The 23,144-nt window shown below is 33.6% G+C and overlaps 1 long non-coding RNA gene across 2 annotated transcripts in view; it reads right to left on the bottom strand.

Annotated features, from left to right (window-relative positions):
• The window catches only part of LOC144302246 (uncharacterized), a 200,871-nt gene that overhangs the window by 60,162 nt on the left and 117,565 nt on the right, over positions 1-23,144 (bottom strand). For both annotated transcript variants that reach the window (XR_013369080.1, XR_013369079.1), the window contains exon 3: positions 5,683-5,787. This is a non-coding gene — a long non-coding RNA (uncharacterized LOC144302246). The remainder of the gene's footprint in view (positions 1-5,682; positions 5,788-23,144) is intronic.

Below are 23,144 nucleotides of genomic sequence, written 5' to 3'. Positions count from 1 at the left end.
ATAGTATAGAGCCTCCCTAGATTCAGGAGGCTTGGCAGTGTGCTACCATACTGATGAATCCAGTCCCTTCATTTTTATTACTTATGGACACAACTGTTAATCCAACTCTGTGAAGCTACTTGAATGAGAGAAACCATGCATAAAATATAATGAAAATTCAAGTACCATCATGAAAGTCTTTGAAACCTTGTTTTACCCACATATCCAATATCTTAGTCTTATTTTAAACACATTGAGTCAGATAGTAACTAATATAATAAAAGTAAGCTTTAATTCTGTCATTTTTGTTGTTCCATTATTAAACGTGCTAAAAATGATGCCATAAAATAGGTAAAGAATATTCCCATTTTTCTTGGGAATTATCTTAATTTTTAAAAATAAGTATTTATAAAATAAAGAAATCAGTGCTATATACATTTTAACCAGGAGCTGGATTTTCAACCATTGAGATAGCGGAGTAGCTGTATGGGTAAAAAAAAATAATAATAATAACATCTCTACGCACAAGTGCGCTTTATGACTTTAGGTGTACTTCATTCTTCAATTATTTTATTTCCTGAAATTTAGTTACACCATTTAGCTATTCTTGCAATTTAATTTGCTGCCACCAGGTGGAGAAAGTGTGCCAAAGCTAAGCCAGGGGTCTGCAAACGATGGCCTTCAGGATTATTTTTTATAAGTATTATTGTAATGCAACCACTCCCATCTCTTTATGTGTTATCTATGGCTGCTTTTGCATTACAATGGCAGAATGGAGCAGCTGTGACGTAGACTGTTTGTCTCACAAATCCTAAATATTTATTACCTAACCCTTTAAAAAATGTTTGCCAAACCAAAGTCCAGGTAGTAAATCTTGTTATTTAAATTGCAAAATAGCTGCTCTCTGTTTACTTCTACCATATTCAATCATAAATTATTATTCCTTTATTTTTGGTTTATGTTAAAGGAATTCTAGGATACTAATAAGGATACTATTATACAAGCCCCTGTAATAACAATGAAAATTCTGTATTTTAGAGGTATAACAAATAGTTTATTTCTTGCCCATATAATAGTTTATTGATAGTGTTGCTGTTTGGAAGTAGATTTTTTTTTTCCAAGTGTTAAGCAAGGATTCTTTCAATCCTGTAGTACCAAGGCCACAAGTCTTGGGTCCTTTGCATCCTAAAAGGAAAAAAAAAAAAAAAAGGTTGGAGAAGGCCCACCTACTTCTACAAAAACAACAGAGGCCCAGGAGGAATGAAGACATGCATTACTGAGCTCACAGTCAACTGGCAAGAAATAATCTGATGGTCCCACCAAAATGCCAGACTGTTAGGAAACGAAGTTCCTGAATGACAGCCACTTCACAGAAATATTTCTACTCTATGAAAAGGACAGCGTGGATCATTGGGAGGCTGCTAGCAGTCTTTGCCACTCTGGATTTCTTGATGTCAGTTTTTGTCATTTGATGTCAACTTATAGATACTGTAGCTTGAGTGAACATTTCTATTTTACATTTTTTTCTACATTCTGCTTTTGTAATGATTACTTTTTAAGTCTAACTAATCTTTATGTCATTTTTTTGGAGGTAGGGAAATATAGAAAGAAGGAAAACCAGTTGTATTACATGCCAACCATTGTGTCTGATTATAAGTAATTATTTAAGTAGTATCTACCCCAATATCTGTTTTTTTATTTATAGACCATTGAAACTCCTTGTTTATATCCAAAGTATTATAACTCCCTCATCACATTTTGTACCTCTTTGTACACTAATTATGTATTTGTTTTATTCTACCTTGCATAATTGTGAGTTCACATGTGCATTTCCCACACTCAGTCTTGAATTCTAGAAAATGTGCTTATCTGAGAAATTTCCATAGAATCTGCATATTGCTATACACAATATGGTTAATAGGTTTGTTGAAAAAGAGATTATCATGAAAGACCTACTTTTTCTTCCTTTTGTTCATTTTATATTGTTTTTACAAGGAAGACCAAATACTTAACATAGTATATGTTATATATATATATATATATATAATATTTATAGATGTATATTGTATATAACATTGGTTGAAAGACTAAAAGGTTTTTTGTTTTTAGTGGTTGTTAAAAACAATTTAAGTTTTGTTTATAGCCATTTGACAAGCACAGAAAATAAACATAATCCCTAGTGAAATAGGTTCCCAAAGCAATTTAGAGAGTCTTAATGTGAAATTATATTATTTAAATGTAGTAAGTTACTTTTCTGTGATGTTTTTCTAGGACTGTATTACTTTTTAATTTCCCTTGATCCTATTGATTCTAAAAATACCAGAATTTCAGGTATCCTGTGATGCTAACACATGCTAGTTGAGTTAATTAATGAAGTAGAGAGATGCTTACTATTCTTGGATAACTATTTTAATTTTTTGTAATGTTTTACAATATGGAACTTGGACAGAAAATGTTTTAATATTTTAATGAAAAATTGATGTTCATTTCTTTCTATGATAGAAAGAATTTCTAATTTTCAGAATTTCAAATGAAAATTGCAAATATTTGCACAATCAATTCTTTTAAGATAAAATAATAATTCTCTAAAACAAATCTCAATTTATTCACTGGTGGAAATCCAAGGATTAGAGGGTTAGCAGAGAATGTTGAAGACTTTCCTTGAACACTCCCACACTGTGTAGTAAATTAGTTTCTGGAATTTCTACAAAAGGTTGAATTGTCTTCCACTGGGATACACATCAGTGAACTACAATAAATTACCACCCTACTTTCTGTTTCAATTGACTTTGAAGTGCACCAATATATCTTTTATCAGGTTGCATATAAGGAAATTATGTTTATCAAAGAATCCTGAAAATATTTTCACATTCAAATCTGTTTTTTTTTTTTATCTATAACAAAGCATATTCGAGTTTATTTTAATATGAAATAAACATGTCATATTATTAGGGAGAAAATATATTACAAACTATATCTATGTTAATATATTGGCACTAAAGTATTTCTATACCATGATTTTTATATACATAATGATTAGGAATGATAGGATATACTTAGAGAAAAAATTGTTTTTGAAAGAGACAGAGCGCTCTGTGTGCACAAGTTCCAGTGAAGCTAGGGGGAAAAGCAGGGGAGAGGAAGAAAGAGATTCTAAAGCAGACTTCACACTCAACAGAGAGCCCCATGAGGGGCTATATCTCACCACCCTGAGACCATGACTTGAGCTGAAATCAATAATTGGCCTTTTAATCAACTGAGACACCCAGGTGCCCCAATTAGTAAAAATTTGGAGGCAGAATTAGAATCCTGGAAAATGTGACACCTTTCTATATATGTGACTGATACCAGGACATGACTGACTTTGTAATAATTGGCAAAAAAGAGAGACAATAATTGCCACACATGTTCAGAGTTAGGTAAAATATGTACTACTCTATAGCACAGGAAGTGAAATTTTGAAAGCTTTTCTAATTTGTTTGCCAGTCATTATGTTTCTGGCCATGTTATTTCAGATTATAGTTCTGATTATACTGTTTGCCTCACATATTACAAGTCTGTTCATGTTTGAATGAATTTTCATTTGCATGATGAGCATAGCAGGTAAGAGAGAATGTTAAAAAGCACAATAAATCAATTAATATACTCAAGGAAAAGCCAAAAGTCATTAATAAGAAAAAGCCTTTTAGAATTAAAATTACTATTGTCAAAATACAAATGATATTGGAAGATATATTCTAAAATACACGATTAATAAGTGGAAAGGAAAATAAAAAATAAATGAAAGTCATAAAGAATAATACAAGATGCTCAAATCTAATTAATGGGTATTCAAAAAATAATTTAGAGGAAGATTACTAACAAAATAGCAACTGTTTTGAGAATATTTAGAAAATAATTACTATGAGTATAATGATAATAATAAAAAAAATATCTAACACTGATTTCAAGAGTAGAAAGAGGACCCAAAATCTTCACACTGAAACAATTCTCTAAGGGCGAATGTAACAAATGTAAAAATGTCCCATATGTCTAGAAACGTAATTGTAAATTTTCCCGAACCCAAGAATGAAGAGATGACCCTAGAATTCTTCAAGAGAAGGAAGAAAGCTCATTTACAAAAACCGGTTATCAGATATCTTCTAAGAAGTCGTCTACATACTCAAGCACAGAGAAAAACAAAGGAACAGAGAGACAGTCTCCAAGAAGTACTGGTCTTAATTCTTAAGCAGGTGATTATGCAGCAGTAACAGAAAGCAAGCTCTCTAAAGTACCCAGGTAGTCTGAGCACTGTGGATGGAGGCAGGAGGGGATATCAGAGGAAATTGAATTGCTCCATGTCAAAATATGAAAAGAGCATAGAAACAAAAGTAAAACTAAGTAAAACATGATGGTAAAGTTTCATATCCTTAATTAGGACTTCAAAGTCTCTTCTAATGATAGATATGAGAATGAGAGGGATTTTTCAGTGAATTCAATCATCAAAAAAATTAATAAATAATTCTTAAGCAAATTAATTCAGAAACGAGGTAATAGAAAACTTATTTGGAGTTTCAGAGATAAACAGAATAAGAAATAATTAGGATAGTTATTAAAATCCTTACCTCAGGGGATGGTAAAGAGTAAAGAATGGGAAATGAGAGGGAAGTCTCTTATTTTTCTTTTTACTGTACCCTTTATTTTTTTTTTAAGGTTTTATTTATTTATTGATGAGACAGAGAGAGAGAGAGAGAGAGAGGCAGAGACATAGGCAGAGAGGGAAGCAGGATCCATGCAGGGAGCTTGATGTGGGACTCGATCCTGAGACTTCAGGATCATGCCCTGCGGTGAAGGCAGGCGCTCAACCGCTGAGCCACCCAGGCGTTCCATACTGTACCATTTAAAGTTGTGATTTTTTTTTTTTTACCATGTGCATATACTGTTTTTATAATTTATTCAGAAATATTTATTTAATACTATTTGAAAGATAGCAATACAAGTGTGGAGTAATATGATAGCAAGAACAAAAACAATATTCTTATTTGTCTGTGTGTGTATGCACTTAAAATATCATGTTAAGAGATGTGCACAAAGAACCTCAGATTTTTCTGAGTACAAAATAGAATTTATTCCTTTAAATAAAAACAATAGTGGACCCAGAGCCTCTTGCCTCGCACAATTCCACTGGTCTCCACTGGTATTATATGCTACATCTTGGTCAGAGGCTGAAGGGAGCTTGAGAGAGGTTACTTCCTTTGAGAAATGTAGTAAGGTGGGCCGCTAATCTTAATGTGGTAAATGGGGTAGATTTTAAGTAGGTATATAGTATTTCTAGGTTGCTATCAAAGTAAAGATTAGCACATGTTTCTTAATTAGAGTTTCAATTAAATAAGTAGAGTAATGGAAGTTGTGTCATTACCTGCAGTAATTCACATCACATTGAGTTTTCTTAACTGGTGAAAGTTAAAGACCTCCACTTAGGTTTCTTTAAAAGCAGGCCTGAAAATAACCTTTGAAACTCATTTTAAATCTTAAAAGTGTATGTAAAAATGTTCAAAATATTAGTTTTCTTTAAATTTTAGTAGAAAAGGCATTATCTTCACGTTAAGTGACATGAGATAAAGCTCTGGATACCTTGATATCCAGCTGATTCCTCAAGTCAACTGAATAATCAAGATTTTCTGAATCACCCTGAGTTAATGTAAAAATGATTTCCTAACATACCGCAGTGAATTCGAATCCAAATGTAATAGAGCCCTCCAGTAAAAAGTCCCAAGACAAGATGAAACAAAAGAAGTTGTCTCACATTTCTCTCAAACTTTAAGTATTCTGAAAAAAAAGTAGAAAATGAAGTCAAAATGAATATTCATCTCATCTTTTATTTATTTTATTAGAATGTGACTAACATGAAGATACATATAGCTTCACATTTTATTTACAAAATTAGAAAATTTCATTTCTTTTCACTTCATCTGCAGAAAAGAACACTATCTGGAGCATAGTTCTCTTTTTTTATGTTTGCCCCATTCCCTTAACATCTGTAACTTTTCTTTCTGGAGTGATCAGAAAAGATGTAATGATGATTAACATGGCGCAGGCAAGGAAAATATGCTCCTGTTATGACTGTTTTATGCAGTTCCTGTAAATTGGAGTAACAAATGACATCCTCCTTTAGCTGAATCTGAGATAATCAGACAGCATCTGCCTTCTGTTCTCTAACTCCATTTGTAGAAAGGAAATGCTAACTTTAAAATCATGCATCTTTTGAAGTGCTAACTCCTTCTATTCCTTCCAAATCTCTTCTGCTTGTCTCAATGTTCATTTTTGAGGTATCTTCTTTTGACCACGCAATACTCTCAAATCTAACACCGTTCTTTATTTGGTGTTTCTGAATGGAAAACTGCTTTTTAATATTTTTATGTTTTAGGGTAACCCTGGTGGCACAGCGGTTTAGCGCCGCCTGCAGCCCAGGGCATGATCCTGGAGACCCGGGATCGAGTCCCATGTTGGGCTCCCTGCATGGAGCTTGCTTCTCCCTCTGCCTGTGTCTCTGCCTCTCTCTCTGTCTCTATGAATAAATAAATAAAATCTTAAAAAAAATATTTTTATGCTTTAAAAGCCTGAACTTTTTGCTTAGAATAAAAAAATATTTTCAGCTACAAAACTGATAAACAAAACAAAATAAACACTAATTGACCTTCCTTCACATCTCTAAAATCATTCATTCTTCTGTTTCAATCCAGACAATGTTTGTGGCCTTGAAAATAACATCTTAATTTTTTTTAATTTTCTTTAAATTTTAATAGAAATTAAATTTATTAAATTTAAGGTGATGTAACTCATCTTAATTTTTTTTTTTTTCATCGTCTGGTGTTTTGAACCCATTCAGGAACCTGTGGCTCTCCCTCTGTCTGTTTGGGTCAGTCAGTCTCATCAGGGTGTAGTAAGAGGTAGCAAATGTTGCTCAGTATGGTATAGCAAAGGCTTGAATCCAGACCTACACTGTTACTGACTTATTCTATAAGTGTGGTTTTGGTCATCTGGAGGTATTATTGTTTGTCAAGTACAAAGCTAATGAGTTGAATAAGGTGATATTTGGACACCCTATAAGACTTAAATAATCTATAATTTGAAATCATTTTGGGAAACCATTATCCAACCTACTCTAATCCTCTATTGTGCACTGATTATATAAAACAAGTCCTATAATATTAATCTTTGAACACAAAGATTTCCATTCTTCACTTAACAGGTCAACTCCTCTAGGTAAGATTTCAATACAATATATTTCTAGTGCTTCAGAGAATATGTAGGTTTTATCATAAGAGTATATCATATAATGTGCAAACATTTGGGTTTTTTCCTATTGTTGCTTTATATATATTTTATGTCACCTATTCAAATAATTATAGAGAATCTTATAGAATTAAAACATAATTAAAGCTTTCAAGAAGTTTATAACTTTGAAAGTTTGAGTAAGACAGATACAGACTTAACTGAAGTATATAAAGTTTTACATTGCTGTGTAATAAGTTACCGAAACTCAATGACTTAAAACAAAAATTGTTATCTTATAGTTTCCACTGTTCCAGAGTCTGGGTATAGGTTAGCTGGGTCCTCTGCTAAGGGTCTCACCAGGCTAAAAGCAAGGGGCCAGCTAGGGCCGCAATCTCACTGGAGGGTTAGTCCTATTCCTAGCTCATGGATTATTCGTAGAATTCAGTTCTTTATGACTGTAAGACAGAGATTTTTGCTTTCTTGCTAGTTGGCAACAGGAAGCCATTCTCATCTACTAAAGGATGTCCACCATTTCTTACGTGTCCCTCTCCAAGGCTGCAAGGCTGGCAGGAGAATTTCCCATGATTTAAATGTCCTAAGAAAGGTGCTAATCTCTTTCAAGGGTTCATCTTATTAGTCAGGTCCACCTAGAATAATATCCCTTTTGATTAACTCAAAATTGACTGAATACATTTAGAAAATCCCTTTCCCATATAAGATGTATAATCATAAGAATGATGTACCATCATATTCACTGTTCTTGCTTATAGTCAAAAGCTAAGGAATTACACAGGGCATGCACATTTGGGGAGGGAGAAGGGATATTAGGGGCCATCTTAGAATTCTGACTACCACAAGTACAAGCTGGAATAAGTGTCTAAATAAGACAGAGTCATATTTACAGAAATTGAATGTATCCATACTATATAAACATTGAGGAAAAAATATAGATGAGAAATGGTAAAGCAAGTCTCAAAGCATATGTACTTTTTTCAGGTGGTAGAGATGTGTCAAAGGAAGAAAGACAGTGTTTTCAATAAAGAACGAGGCATATACTATAGTGAAATATGAAAATATGGAGACTTCCTACAGCTCAATTTGGCCAAAAAATATAATAAAGCTAATAGGAAAGATTTAGGCCATTCAGTGCAACACTTTAAACACTGTTTATTTTAGTAAGCAATGAAAAGCTATTTAAGAGGATTGAATTGAACTACTTGCCCTTTCAGATACATTCTCTGCTCTACATCTATCTGGACCACATTCATGAGATCCTTTGCCTTTAGGCTTCCAGTTGGGTTTGCCCATTTGGAAACACTGGCAGGATATCTGGAAGGTGGAAGGACAGTGAGGTAGGTTATATTCCTAAATTGTCTTCCTGTGAGGTTGGCTTCCTCCTTAAAGACAGATGGCCTCTCTACATAGTCCTTTGTATCTTTGGGTTCCAACAACCACTTCCTTATCTCTCTTTTCTTCAGGTATAATGACAGGAAAAATACAGGATGTGAACCTCAAGGTATGGTATTATCCCTTGTGTTCTCTCTTCACTCATCTAGCACCTTTTAAAATTCTAGTAAACTCTCTTAAAATTACCCAATTGAATGTGCCATCTATTTGCCACTGAGACTTTACTGAAATGGGGACTTATATATCTGAAATTCTTGTGGGAAGGTTAGTGTGACAGTGATGAATAGATGCTGTAGACAGGGAAGATACTGAATATGCTTGTCTAGTTAGGAGTAATAATGAAAGCATGAACTAAGTAGTGAGCATGAGAATACAGGATAAAGGATGAAAGAAATAATATGGAGGTAGACTACATAGTATTTAGCATCTGACTAAAGGTAGGGGATGAAGAAAAGAGGTAGTTCAAGGATAAAACTTGGTAATTAATCGAATTGTCATTCCATTATTGGAAACATCAGTGTCAGAGTGAGATCTCTATTTAAGGGCTACCAGGAATAACAAGTTTGTTTCAGAACTAGTATACATAAACATGGGAGACGTTCAAGTAGAGAAAACGAATCAGTGATTGGAAAGGAAGATTTGGCATTTCAGAGAGTAGTTAAAGCTAAAACTATAGACTCAAGAACTATATGAAAGATGTTATAACTGACTTCATAAGAATTATTATGTCTTGAGAAAAATCAAAGGGAATAAAATGTACATCCAAGGATAAAACCTTAAGGCACCTATTCAATAAGGAAATTGGGAGGAAATTTTTCAGAAAGGAAAGTGTCTCTTCTCTTTCACTTCAGAGACAGAGATAGAAAAGTGTCAATGATGTGAAAAAAAATGTCAAGAGATGCAAGAAAAAAAATATATATAGAAGGGTTTTTAGGAAGCAGATAATGATTGGATTAGTGCCAACTTTAGTGCCTGACTGGCAACACCCCAACCTAATCAACACAGTCTCATCCACAGCCATCATTTCATAGTATTTTCATTTATTTTGCCATGTGGTCATGTCATATGACTTAAGCTGTTTGGACCAGGAATAGATATCTTATCTCCATAAGAACACTTGCATGATACATGATACGATAAATTTGGGCAAAGAAAGTCTTGCTTTTAATGAAGTATATTGGGAAACTCAGGCTGATTGAGCAAGTGGATGGTGTAGCTAATAGTGACTAACAGAGGTATAGTAATATTTCAATGACCATAAGAGATCATGTATAAGACAAAATTAAGAAGCAGCAGTAGCAAATAGCAATAAAAGGTAGTCAATTGCCATAGGTACACACATGGACAAAAATAGGAATCATATCAACAGTGTTGGTTATAGATCAGTGACTCACTGCTGGAGGCCAAGAGAAATGCATTGACTCAAGAACCATCTTCCACTCTCTTTGAGGCTTAGCCCACTTAAAATTCATTCTTAGATTTCTCTTCGTTCCGACCACATATCCAATATAGTTTTTCTTTAGGATTTTATTTATTTATTCATGAGAGACACAGAGAGAGATTGAGAGGAAGGCAGACAGAGGCAGAGGGAGAAGAAGGCTTCCCACGGAGCAGGAAACCTGATGTGAGCCTCGATCCCAGGACCCTGGGATCATGACCCGATCTGAAGGCAGATGCTTTGCTGCTTAGCCACCCAGGTACCCCCATATCCAATACAAAATTATATTTGTGCTAGCGTGAGGGTCTACCTGTTTACCTGTTCCTAATAATCAAACAGGCCTAAAAGAGAGACAGAGAGGGAGAGGGAGAGAGAGGGAGAGAGAGAGAGAGAGAGAGAGAGAATCCTTAAATATTCTATTTCTGATATTTATTATCTATCTCCATAATCATATATATGACAATTACATGTCATATATGTATATATGTATATCTATATATGTATATATACATATATAGAAATGGAAATCAAGAAACTAATTACCAGAAGGACACAGGTGGTGATAGGAATGTCTATGTCACTGCTTAGGTGAACTAAATCTTTATAAACTCTAGGACACCAAGTTAGCAGTTTGCAACTAGTAAAATGTTTAATGAAGCTCTCTAATGCAAAGCAGGGGATACTGATAAGCAAAGAATAGAATGTGCCAAAAATGATAACTACTGTCCTAGAAATAAAACTGAACTATCTTTAGCCTCTGCTTCCCAAGTGCCATGTTTTGTGCCATCTGAATGCCACCTTACCCTTTAACTAATACCCTATATATACATGACCAAGAATAACAGTTAATTTGCTGATTAGCAACCTATTAAGTGCCTTCCTAGAAAAAATATGAACTAACCAACCAGATGATCACTACCAGGAGATGAAACTAAGAATCAGAGAATCTGATCTAATCACTAGGTAGAATTTGGCTTTAAAAATATGAGGCATAATTGGAACCAGAGCGATCATGATGACTCCTGTTTAAAGTAAATTATATGATGAAGCTTGTAATATTAATGTAATGTAAGACTAAAAATATGCAAACTCCTTCCACTTGTTGAGGTCCTTAAAACTACCTTGGAAACAGTATAGACTTTAAGCTCTATGTTTAATGAGCTTTACCATCATTGTAATGTCTCTTTTGAGATTTGCTGACAAAATGTCAGACATCCTAACCATATTCTTCCTTTGTAAGCTAAATGAGACAAACAAACAAAAAAGTAGTTTCTAGTGCAAAACAGTAGAGATTGAGAAAAATAAGGAAATTGAAAGTGTATCTTGTATTTGGGAAGAAGAAACTCATTAATGACCTTTGAGAGAGCAATTTCAGTAGAGAGGTAGGAAAAAAAGGAGCAATTTTAAGGCATGAAGACTGAAGGCATAAATGGATAATAGGAGCTGAGAGGAAATGGCTTTAGAGCAATATAAATGAAGATAGCTTTTGAAGAGAAGAGGTTAGGTCAAAGAATAATAGGGCACTGTTGGATCAAGAAAAAAGTCTTTTCTGTTACACTGCTTTGCCTTGAAGTATTGGGGAAACCAGAGAATATTTTTAAGCAGCAGAGTAAAGTCAGTAGAAAGGATTAAATCCTAAGGTCCTAGATAAGTGAGATCTTTTTACTGTTCTAATATTTTCCAGCAGCTATAAAATTAAGTAATGTATTTGCATTATCTGTCCCCAAACTCCTTTTTAAGAAATTCTTTTAAAGGTTCTCCAAAAAGGAAAAATATTGAGAAATTACCTGCTTTAATTCCTCATTTTGATTAGTAAAACCATTCAATGACCCACTGCCTAAATCCAGTGATTGAACTGTAAAAAGTTGGAAATCCTGATGATTCAACCAAAATTTTGATACTTTGCTTTCCCATTACTTGTGTTCCCAAATGATTAAACAATTAGTCTTTCTGTAATTTATAACTTTAGCTCAAATACAAATGTAACGATACATGGCAATATAAGAAAAAAGTGGCAAAAGACTGTTGGTAAATTCTGAGTGTTATACATGCTTTGTCCACAGTAGATAATAGATCTAAGTATTATGAAGAGATTATAATCTATGTTCTCTATATTTTAATTAATTTTATTTAAAGAACTATTTGGGAAAAGATATGAATTAAAATGTAGTAACTTTTGTTAAGATTTATTTGCTTGAGACAGAGAAAGAGAGACCTTGCAAGCAGGTGGAAGGTGGAGGAAGAGGGAGAAAGAATCCTCAAGCAGACTCCCCACTGAACATGGAGCCAGAGGCAGGGCCCTGATCTCAAGACCCTGAGATCATGACCTGAGCTGAAATCAAGAGTTGGCTTCTTAACTGACTGAGTCACCCAGGTGCCCCTAAATGATTTTGGTTTTTATTTATTTGGTTTTGGCTTCATATTTTTGTTTTGTTTTGTTTTGTTTTGCTTAGTTTGATTGATTTTTGTTTTGTTTTGTTTTTTTAAACTGGAAAATAAATTAGAATTGATGTAATGACTGTGAAGCATGTGTCCTAACTATAGGAGAGAACAGAGAAAGAGTAGACAGAGGTCACACAAAGAGGAGATAGAGATGTCACTGAGGTTAGTTACATGTTCAGTTCCACTCAGGACTAGAGTGTCATTGTGGTGACACCTAAGAAGATGGCATAAAATTTTCCGTATTAAAAATAAATTGATAAAAATGTGAGGGAAATATCAAGCTCTATAAGTAATGCATATTAAAATCATATTAACTGCTAATATTCAATTCTAAAGTGGAAATGTATTAACTAGGTTATCACAAAGATAGGTTGAATGCAATATGCATGTAGCATGTTGAATGTGATAACAAGAAATGAATTTTTTAAATGAGTGTCTAGATGCAATTGAAATATGAAGAAATAGTCGGTCAAAAATAATTTTGAAAAGAGTATGTTAACATTCATATTTAACTATTCAAAGCTTATTCATTTATTCAATAGCTATTTTAAATCAAGTATTTTCAAAAGCACTAGAAATTCAAAAATGAACATGGCAAGATCCTGTTTTCTATATGCTCCTAGATAACTGAAATTATATAAACCATGTCCTACCATATTTCAAGAACTGGATATTTAAATTTGTAAGTTCAAAGTATCTTTATTTATAAGATGTGCATGAGAGCCATGTAGAAATAGTGTGGCTCTCATTTCTAAAATGGTTTAAGTACCCATCTACTCTACCAATAAAAATGATGCCTGAATGATATTTCATTTTAAGTTGTATTTTTTTCAGCTTTATTGAGATATAATTGGCATATAAGTTTGTTTTGTTTTAAAGTATACAACATATTGATTTGAAGCACTCGCATCTTGCAATATGACTACTACCATAGTGTTAGCTAATACCTCATCACATCTCATTTTAAAGTTTAAAATTTATTTATTATTTATTTATTTATGTATTTATTTTTAAGATTTTATTTATTTATTCATGAGAGACACAAGAGAGAGGCAGAGACACAGGCAGAGGGAGAAGCGGACTTCATGCAAGGAGCCTGATGTGGGACTCGAACCCAGAAATCCAGGATCATGCCCTGGGCCAAAGGCAGATGCTCAACTGCTGAGGCACCCGGGTGTCCCTAAATTTTAAAATTTAAATTTTATCTCTCATTGTTATTTTGTTACTGCAAACACATATTAATTAGGAAAAATAACGAATAATCTTCTAAATTCTATTCTTAAAATGTTTAAATGCATGTGTCTTCAATGCCCTCTGAAGTGTGGAGGGCTTTCGACTTAAATAAAACAAATGAATAGAATAGCAAATATAGTAGGTTTATGAAATTCCACCTTATCATTTTACGTAAAATGTCTTATAAGTTCATAATTTTGATGAAAGAAAACTGAATAGTCCATCAAAAATTTTGATTTTCTTATTTTATAAAATCCAGACATTTTAGGGAGGAAAGGGAGACTAAAAACAAATAATTTATAGTACTTTAACTCATCTCTACTGAGTTTCCATGTCAGCTTGACATGTTTCTGTATCTTTGTGTTTCTGTATGTGTGATATCTATTATATAATGAAACTGTGAAAATACTTATTTTCCAAAAATGCTCATTTTCAAATTGGTTGTATCTTAGTATTTTAGAGCAAAGCAGAATAATAAAAGTGGTAGATGCCTGATTTTGGCATAGTTGCTCTCCTTTCTCTCTTATTCTACCATTTAAATATTTCCTTCATTTGCCTACATACAGTGCCTTCCTAATATATACAATTTGTTACATCACAGAGGAAAGCAACCTAAGAAACACATTCATGGTAAGATTGTAGGAGTTATTTATACAATTCATTACAGACATATTTGCATTTTAATGAGCAGAGAGTTAATGCTCATGCTGGCTAAACATTTTGCTTCTAGATTCAGAAAGAAGTGGTTTCAAATCTTGACTCCATTAGGTACCATGAGCAACTAAACAAATCTTTAAAATTTAGTTTCCTGTTAAATGGAAAAAATAAAATTCACCACGTATAATTCATACAATGAGAAAATGTATGTAAAGTATTTAGCACAGTCTCTGCCTAATAATACATGTTTTATAAAGTTCAGTTAAGGATATAACTAAAATTGATTGAACACATTCTCTTTGAAAAGTATAAAATAAATTATACTTAATAAACTGATAGAGTTCTACAGTTTAAGCACACTTAATACGTACAGGCATTATGCTCAATGAAATAAAGTATTATATGGGCTTACTTTATCTATAAATGTATTTATTTATATATGGGTGACATTCCCATAACCTCTCTGAGAGATAAGGATAAAATGTCACCTTGGCTCAGCATAACTACTAGACTTAGAGTCTCCTGAGTGCCTCCTCTTGGTTTTGCGAGTATTACTTTATGACAACTAAAGTCCTAGACTAAAGGAAGAGATTTGAGTGCAACTAGACTTATTTTTGAGGTATATGAATGTTGAATGTCTTTATCTCTGCTCTTAATAATCCTAGTATTTTTGGTAACACAGACAGCTCTGCCTGTGTAGAAGTACACATTTTCTCTGTTTAAGTAAATAGGCAAGGGAGTGTATGAAAAGAACTGGTATTGGCACTGTGCGTGGTAGGTAGCACGGAGGCTGAGCTAGGACATGAGAGGGGCAGTCATAGACTCAACAGTGGAAGTCCGTGCGGATGTGGATAGAGTTATCATCACTGACACCAAGTGACAAAGGCCAAAGTTTAATACTGTGAATGAATTACGCTTTGATTTTCTCTCTGTGTGTCTAGTTTGGAAGCAGGTATGATACCTTTTGGAATGAATAAGCCCGAGATATTCTTGGTCAATTTTGTCGAATGTGAAAAAGGAAGAACTCTGAGGGAAAGAAGCTGGATTTGAAGCAAATATAGACAATTCCAGAAACTGACTATAAGAACTAAAGATGCATAATTGTAATTATGTTATAAGCTACTAAAACTGGATCAGAATAGGAATACATACAAATGGATATATGTATGTAATTTAAAAAGAGAGATGGTGGAGAAATAGTAATTATATATAATTTATCAAACATATGCAATAAGTAAATGGTCAAATAGGCCCTGTAATCTAATCACTCTCCTTACAAGCCATCATACCAATGCAGACCTTCCGCTTAACAAATTAAATGGTCCTTATTTATGAAATGCCTTGAGCAGTGTGCATATGAAAAATATCATATAAACAGTGTAACTATCCATTATAAAACTGAGATGTTTCATGAGTTAAATGGTTCTTCCCATATAAGTGAAGTGACTATATATCTAACTTAGAAACCTGACACATTACCTCACACATATGCCAGAGCATGTTTAAAGCAGGAAGGAAGACTCTGGGGAGTGGTGAGGGGTGTTGGTGGTCTCAAACTTTCCTCATACCTTGCAAATATTTCTACCTTTTCAATTAATAAAATTAAATGGTAGGTATATAGGTACATAACATAATACATAAGTAAGTTATATACACAAATGTTGTCACTCTTAAGGATAAGAAATGACCCTTTTTCTAAGCTCACAGTTTAAAAAATAACGACACTAATTATCTCCATCTATGGAATCTCAGATATGTGCTCAACATTTTGCATACATTATTGATTCTTAAGAAAAAAATTAAAATGACATTATTTTCATTTTAATTTAAAATCTTTTTTTTTTTTTAAGATTTTTTATTTATTTATTCATGATAGTCACAGAGAGAGAGAGAGAGGCAGAGACACAGGCAGAGGGAGAAGCAGGCTCCATGCAGGGAGCCCGACGTGGGATTCGATCCCGGGTCTCCCTGCATGGGTCTCGCGCCCTGGGCCAAAGGCAGGCGCCAAACCGCTGCACCACCCAGGGATCCCAAGAAAAAAATTAAAATGACATTATTTTCATTTTAATTAAGAAAACACAATTAAAATTTAAAAACACAAAATAAAATTTTAAAGAAATTAGAAATAAAAATTCCCAAAGTCCCAAAACTAATTAAAAAGTCAAGCTGAAAAAAAAAAAAAAAAAAAGTCAAGCTGGTATTTATTTGATCCTGTCAGAAGCTGATTCAAAATACTACCTTTACACTACTGAGGTACAGGTAATCAAGTAAAAACTAAAAAGGAAAACAATAAATCTTATAAAGAGGGATGTGGAAGCACAGGCAAAAGTAGTTTGAGCCTAAGAACTAGCACAAATGAGGTTATGAGGACTGGCTTTAAAGAGTAATAAAAGTTTACTAGGGTAGATAAGGGTAAAGAATGGCCTACCAGACTGAGAGAACTTAGAAAAATCTGTATATTGATGCATGGGAAATGATCAATAATTATTGTGGGGAAGGGTTTTTAATTTTCTTTTTTCCCCCCTAATACCCTTCAAATTAAATTGTGAGCTCCTTCTGCCTCTAGGTAGGTCTAGAGCAGAGTCTAAGCCTGTTTTCAGAAATTGAGATATTTCCGTGCATATGCTGGAGGCTCAGTCTATTGTTTTGGCCCAAGGAAGGAAAGGTGTGATGTAATAAACAATACTGCAATAAAATAAGTTTTTCTGTGCATCCTATTGCAACTGTGACTCCAGAAGTTTTTCTTTCTTTCTATTTTTTTTTTTAATTTTTGAAGTTCTTATGTTGTGAAATATCTTGATACTGAGTGTGTATTTTCTGTTTTCAGTCTTTTGTTTGCCTTCTGATGTAGCTTGGACTCTGCTCAGTGCGCTAGTTGTGTACATGCATATATCTCTGTGCATGTGTATGAGTGCCTATGACTTTTAGAGAAAAATACAAATCTTTAGGACAATCACGGACTGCCTTCAAGAAATTACAGATTAAAGGCCTTAGTTAAATAAAATGATTGTAAAATATATGATTGAGGACCAGTTTCTGTTTAAAAACTTGAATCCTTAAAACATCTGCTCTGCTCCTCAGGTCTGCTGAATTTCTAGACAATATTGCAACTTGTAATGCTAATAAAACCTGATTACTTCTTTAGGACTCTTAAAACTAAATATATTTGTTCCCCATGCTTAAAATCACAAAGAGAAAAATATATAGCTGATAGTTTTCCTTAATTTCTAAATATTCCAAAAGACACTATTTTTCATTAGGTTCTCTAGATTTAGGTGAATTACTCTTTGTATTCAATGATTAGTAAAGATGCAGGGTAGTTTCAGGTAACTGAAATCCACATTCTAGAATTAAGAGGATTTTCCCCAAGGTAGCCGCTCCAAACATGTGAGGCAAGAGCCACTATTGCTTTAGAGATAATTTTATATATTAAAGAGATAGGTTTAAATCACATTGGATCACATTAGTGAGAAAATGATTCTCTTTCCACTTTAGTTTCAATCCTGACTGCATCATGAGAAATGTTCACTTTGGCACAAAGATGTGTTTAACAACCCTGACTCATGCTAATCTCTCTTTTTATAAAAGAGAGGTAGGCCCTAGTCTCAGAACCTCTTGCAAACATGTATTTGGTGGGAAGTTGACAATATTGTGGTGGTTTCATTGTATTTTTTTTGAAATCAGTTTTTACTGGCAGATGGCTCTTGTTTTCTATTTAATATAGTGGTTAAAGGTTTAAGTTTACTTAATATCTTTTTTTTTTTTACTTAATATCTTTTGAGTAAATTTATTTACTAAATATTTACAGGAAAACAGAAAGTTGTAACTACTCTTTGATATTAAAATATTGCCCACTCAGGCTAGGTCTCTTGAGGAAAAAAAAAGTTCTCAAAATTAAAATGCATTAGGCTATATCACTTCTGACAAACAGGTTAAACAGTGATCATGGTTCATGCAGGATGCTCAACAATTATGAGTAAAGAAGGTCAATAACCCCTATATTCCTTATGAGTTAGCCCAACAATGAACCACACTGATGATCAGGAGGGAAAAAAAAGGAACAAAGTCATGTGGCTTTCTATTTAAATAGAAAACTAGCCAATCATTCTTCCTGGGTTTTCTCTTGAACTTGCCTTTTATTGAGCTGGTAAAAATTCTCCCTGAAAGGTCATGGAATCAGTGAATGATAAGCTGCTGTAGCTGCTTCTAGAAAGTGCCATTTGGCCCTGTTTTACTCTGACAACTGAACTGCCAGTCAAACATGTAGTATACCTTAATAAAATACAAAGATAAGCAAACCCTTACTTGCCCCCCTCATCAGTTCTATCTTTGTGAATGAGAGTAAGGAAATGTCCAAAGTCATTCCAAAGGACAGTAAAAGTCTCTAGAGATAATATGCTTATAGGATTACCAAATGAAAAGAGTAAAAGGATTTATTTGAAAGGATTACAGGGAAGGAGACTAAAGCAAATAACATCAACAAAAACAAAGACATCTAAACTTAAAAGTCGTGAAAAATATGGATTTAAATTATGCTTTTTACTCTGTTAAAAATACACTAAAGAATTATACACATTTTCTGAGCGTTAGGCTGAGGGAGCAATTTGTGGAATAGTACTATGACTGAGTGGAACAATGTGGATTCTGAAATGGATGTGAAACAAGAAAAATATGTTGAAGACTGCCTTGCTTTTCAAGGGCAAATGAATGCATCATACTGAATTAGGGAAAGAGATTAACGAATAGATGAAAAATGAAAATATTGGTTTATACATAATCCAGTTTTGAGAATAATCTCAGAGGTACATGCTCACTGCTTTGAGGAAATTGAGCACCTTCATAACATTTAACTTCTTAAGGTTATAATTATCTTTCATGGAATTAAAAAAGAACCTGAAGAAAAATAGGAACATCTAGGCTACGGATTTGTTCAATATTTGTAATAATTTATACACATATTTATAATAATTTATACACATATTCTTTTTTATTAAAGAAGGAAAATGTTAAATACTATATGCTTCCAATGTGACAGTTTCTTCAAACTGATAACTTTACATTGGCCTTATTACCTCTACAGATGAAAGAAACAGCATACATAAGGATTACGTAAGTGTCAATAATCATATATACTTCCCTACTAAAGGGTCACAAATAGCTTTTTTGTTATAGAAGTTTAAAGCTATGATAAGACAGAAAATACTCATTCGGTGATTTCAAGTATACTCTAAAGGTGTGGTTGGATTTTTACTTAAAGCTATGAAAGAGTAACTGATACCAGACTTGCTCTTCCAACAAAAACATTTATTTATAGGTGGCCACATGTCCCTGGAGAGAGGCTGAGAGCCTGAGCTTCAGCTCAAGGCATCAGGTCTTCATTAGTCTGGGCCACTCTGTGAGCAAGAAGCAGCTGTAGCCCACCTGGCCTGTCCTTACTCTTACACCTGCAGCAGTGAACCAGATAAAACAACTTCTTAAAGATAAGCCTGAACACGTAGGATCTCAAAGTTGGTGTCCCAATCAGGGGCTCTAATGACTTCTGTTGTACTCTAGAATACAGAGAATATGAAAAGGAGATTCTGATGAAAAAGTTGTTCAAGATGGAGTCAGAAAAGAATGTTCATCAAAAAGAAAGTGCAATAACACTTTGAGGTATAGAAATGGACTATGCTAAAGATAAATTATCCAGTGGGTCTGTTTTCAATAACCCAAACATCAAAGGAATATATAGCTCCAGAGAAAGCTTTTATACTTGACTTCTCTAGCTATAAGCTTCAGGAAAACTCGTGGAAGTCCTACGCTTACTGAAGAAGTTATGTGACTATCACATACTTAAGGTTTATAATGTATGAAAAAAAGTGATTCATTTTATAGGTGAAAAAAACCCTGCAATTTCTTATCAAATTAGATAATATTTTAGGCAACAGTTTTCAGGCATTGACCAATAGGCAGGTCATGACTGTGCTCCTTGAAAGAAGGAAAACTCATGTAGAAAGTACCATGATCCTTTTAGGTTTCTGCCTCTGGACACTTTTCTGCCAATGTTCATGAAATGGTGCCAAACAGGACTGTAGTCTCACTAAGCAAAGAAAATATATATTGGAGTTGCTGGTTGCTAGGAGAGCAGAAATTTGCAAAATAGGGTTTGAAAAGGAAGCATTGCATGGGAGAAGTGGAGTCTGTGTAGGATTCACAAGAGGTACTTGACCAAGGTCTGGGCAACTCATGCTCAGAGTTCAACTATAAGAGGTACTGCAAAGATCACCTGCTACAGAGTTGAAAGATGAATGGGGATAGCAAAGATTATGCAGTGTGGTGAACACTGAATTTATGACCCAGCATGATTAGAGAAACCAGTGAATCTCTTGGTAAGATCCAATAAAGGACAAGCCTTCAGAGTGAATACCACACCACAGAGCAATTGCCCCAAGCTAACGTAAATACATGAACCAGGTAGGCTAGCCTGCTCTAATAGAATTAAATGAAGTTTGATAGAACCAGGAAAATGCAGCAGTAATTTCTTATCAGTATACATAAAATATTCACCAAATAAGGTTATACACTGGGCTGTAAAGTAAATCTCAAAACTTTGAAATCATTGATCTTGCAGAATATTCTGCAATTCTCTGACTAAAACTAAATTATATTAGCACTCAGTAGAGAACCAATAGAGAAAGAGAGAATGGAAATTCTTAAACTATTTAAAAATTAAATAGCACACCAATAAACCCATTACTCAAGAAATCACAAAAGAAATTAGAAAATATTGCAAACCAAATGATAATAAAAATATAAATTAAAATCTTTGGAGTCCAATAACACAATAATGTGAGAGAAATTTACAGCCTTCTAATGTCTCAGGTAGGAAAAGTACAGAAGTTGAAAATAAAGGGATTTGCTTCCTCCATAATAGGAACAAAACAAAACAAAATAAAACAAAAAATAGGGTAAATTAGAAACAAAAAGTAAACAGGAGAAAAAGGAAAAGCTGAATTCAATGAAATAAAAAAACTAATAAAAGAAAAAATTAATATAACCTGTCAGTTTTTTTGAAAACATTAATAAAATAGCTAAGAAGCTAATGATTTAGCAAGAGCTAGCTCAAAATTTTTAAAAAGACTGATCAAGAAAGAAAGAAAAATCTTTTCACAATCAATTACAAGAATGAATGAATGGATATCATTGCAGGTCCCAGATATATTAAAAGACAAATATTATGGAATATTTTAGCAACTTTATGCCAATGAATTCAACTCAACTGACACAAAAAGAAATAAAAATCTGTTATATCATATCTATATTTTATATAAGGACTTCAAAAATGTGTATCAATGACGAAAGCACATGAAAGGGGACTTGATTTTGGAAAACACAAATTAAAATAGTGAGATACCACTTAACTCTCTCTAGAATGAGCATAATGTCTAGAATAAGACAGTCAATGTGAAGTGTTGATTCGTATGTGGAACAACTGTAATACTCAGACATTTTTGATGGTTGTGTAATCTGGCAAATCCAGTTTGGGAAAGAGGTTAGCAGCATCTTAGTGAGTTAAATAACTATCAATGGCCCAGCAATTCAACTCTAGTTATTTATTCAAGGTAATGGGAACACAGGTTCACAAAATACTTATTCAAGACTGTTTATAACAACGATTCATAGTAGCCCCAAACTAGAAACACTGAAATATCCATGAATAGAAGATTGGGTAAACAAATTGTGTTATAATTTTAGAATAATATACTTTTAGCAATAATAAAGAGAGGACCACTAATTTCACAAACAACATGGACGAGTCCTTAAAACATTATGTTCAGTAAAGGAAGCCAGACACAAAAGACTTTACTCAATGAAATGTGAGAAAAGAGAAGACTAATCTATGCTGACAGGAATCAAAATATGAGTTGTTTATTGGGAATGAGTATTGACTAGAAGGGGTAAATGGAATTTACTAGGAAGGTGGAAATTATGTGTTTTGATAGAAGTTAAGAATGTACATCTCTGTCAAATCTTCTCAAATTGTATACTTAATATTTCTGTATTTCACTCTGTAAAATTCACATAATTTAAAAATGCATGCATAAACCAAGGATTAGGAAAAAGGATAGTTTACAGAGACAACCCTGGCAGTTTTCAGTTATTCAATCCTCAAATGCTCAAAATGACCACTCAGGAGATTAAACTTCTAGCCCATATTTTAGTCATTATTAGGAAAAATATACATATATCTATGTTCATATATGTACTGTACATGTGTATGTTTTATACAAACATGTATACACATATAATACTGAAGGTAATTCACAACATAGTCAGTTTGTTAATATCCACATTGCTTATTATTTAAGATTCCTTTGTGTTTTTTGGTTTTTTTTTTTTAGATTTTATTTATTTATTCATAAAGACACAGCTAGAGAGAGAGAGGCAGAGACACAGGCAGAGGGAGAAGCAGGCTCCATGCAGGGAGCCTGATGTGGGACTCGATCCTGGGTCTCCAAGATCACACCCTGGGCTGCAGGCGGCGCTAAACCGCTGCACCACCGGGGCTGCCCAAGATTCCTTTGTGTTAACTAAAAGTCAACCTTATATTTACAAATACATAGCTGATAATTTTCTTAAAAAGATTTATTTATTTAATTTAGGGAAGAGAGGGACAGAGAGAGAAACCCAAGCAGACCTCCATGATAGGAACCTGCGATCATGACCTGAGCTGAAACCAAGAATCTGACGC

Source organism: Canis aureus, chromosome 31 (assembly GCF_053574225.1).
Source record: "Canis aureus isolate CA01 chromosome 31, VMU_Caureus_v.1.0, whole genome shotgun sequence".
In the NCBI taxonomy this organism is placed as follows: Eukaryota; Metazoa; Chordata; class Mammalia; order Carnivora; family Canidae; genus Canis; species Canis aureus.
The sequence above is the reverse complement of the archived record's forward strand: the minus strand, read 5'-3'. Positions and strand labels throughout refer to the sequence as shown.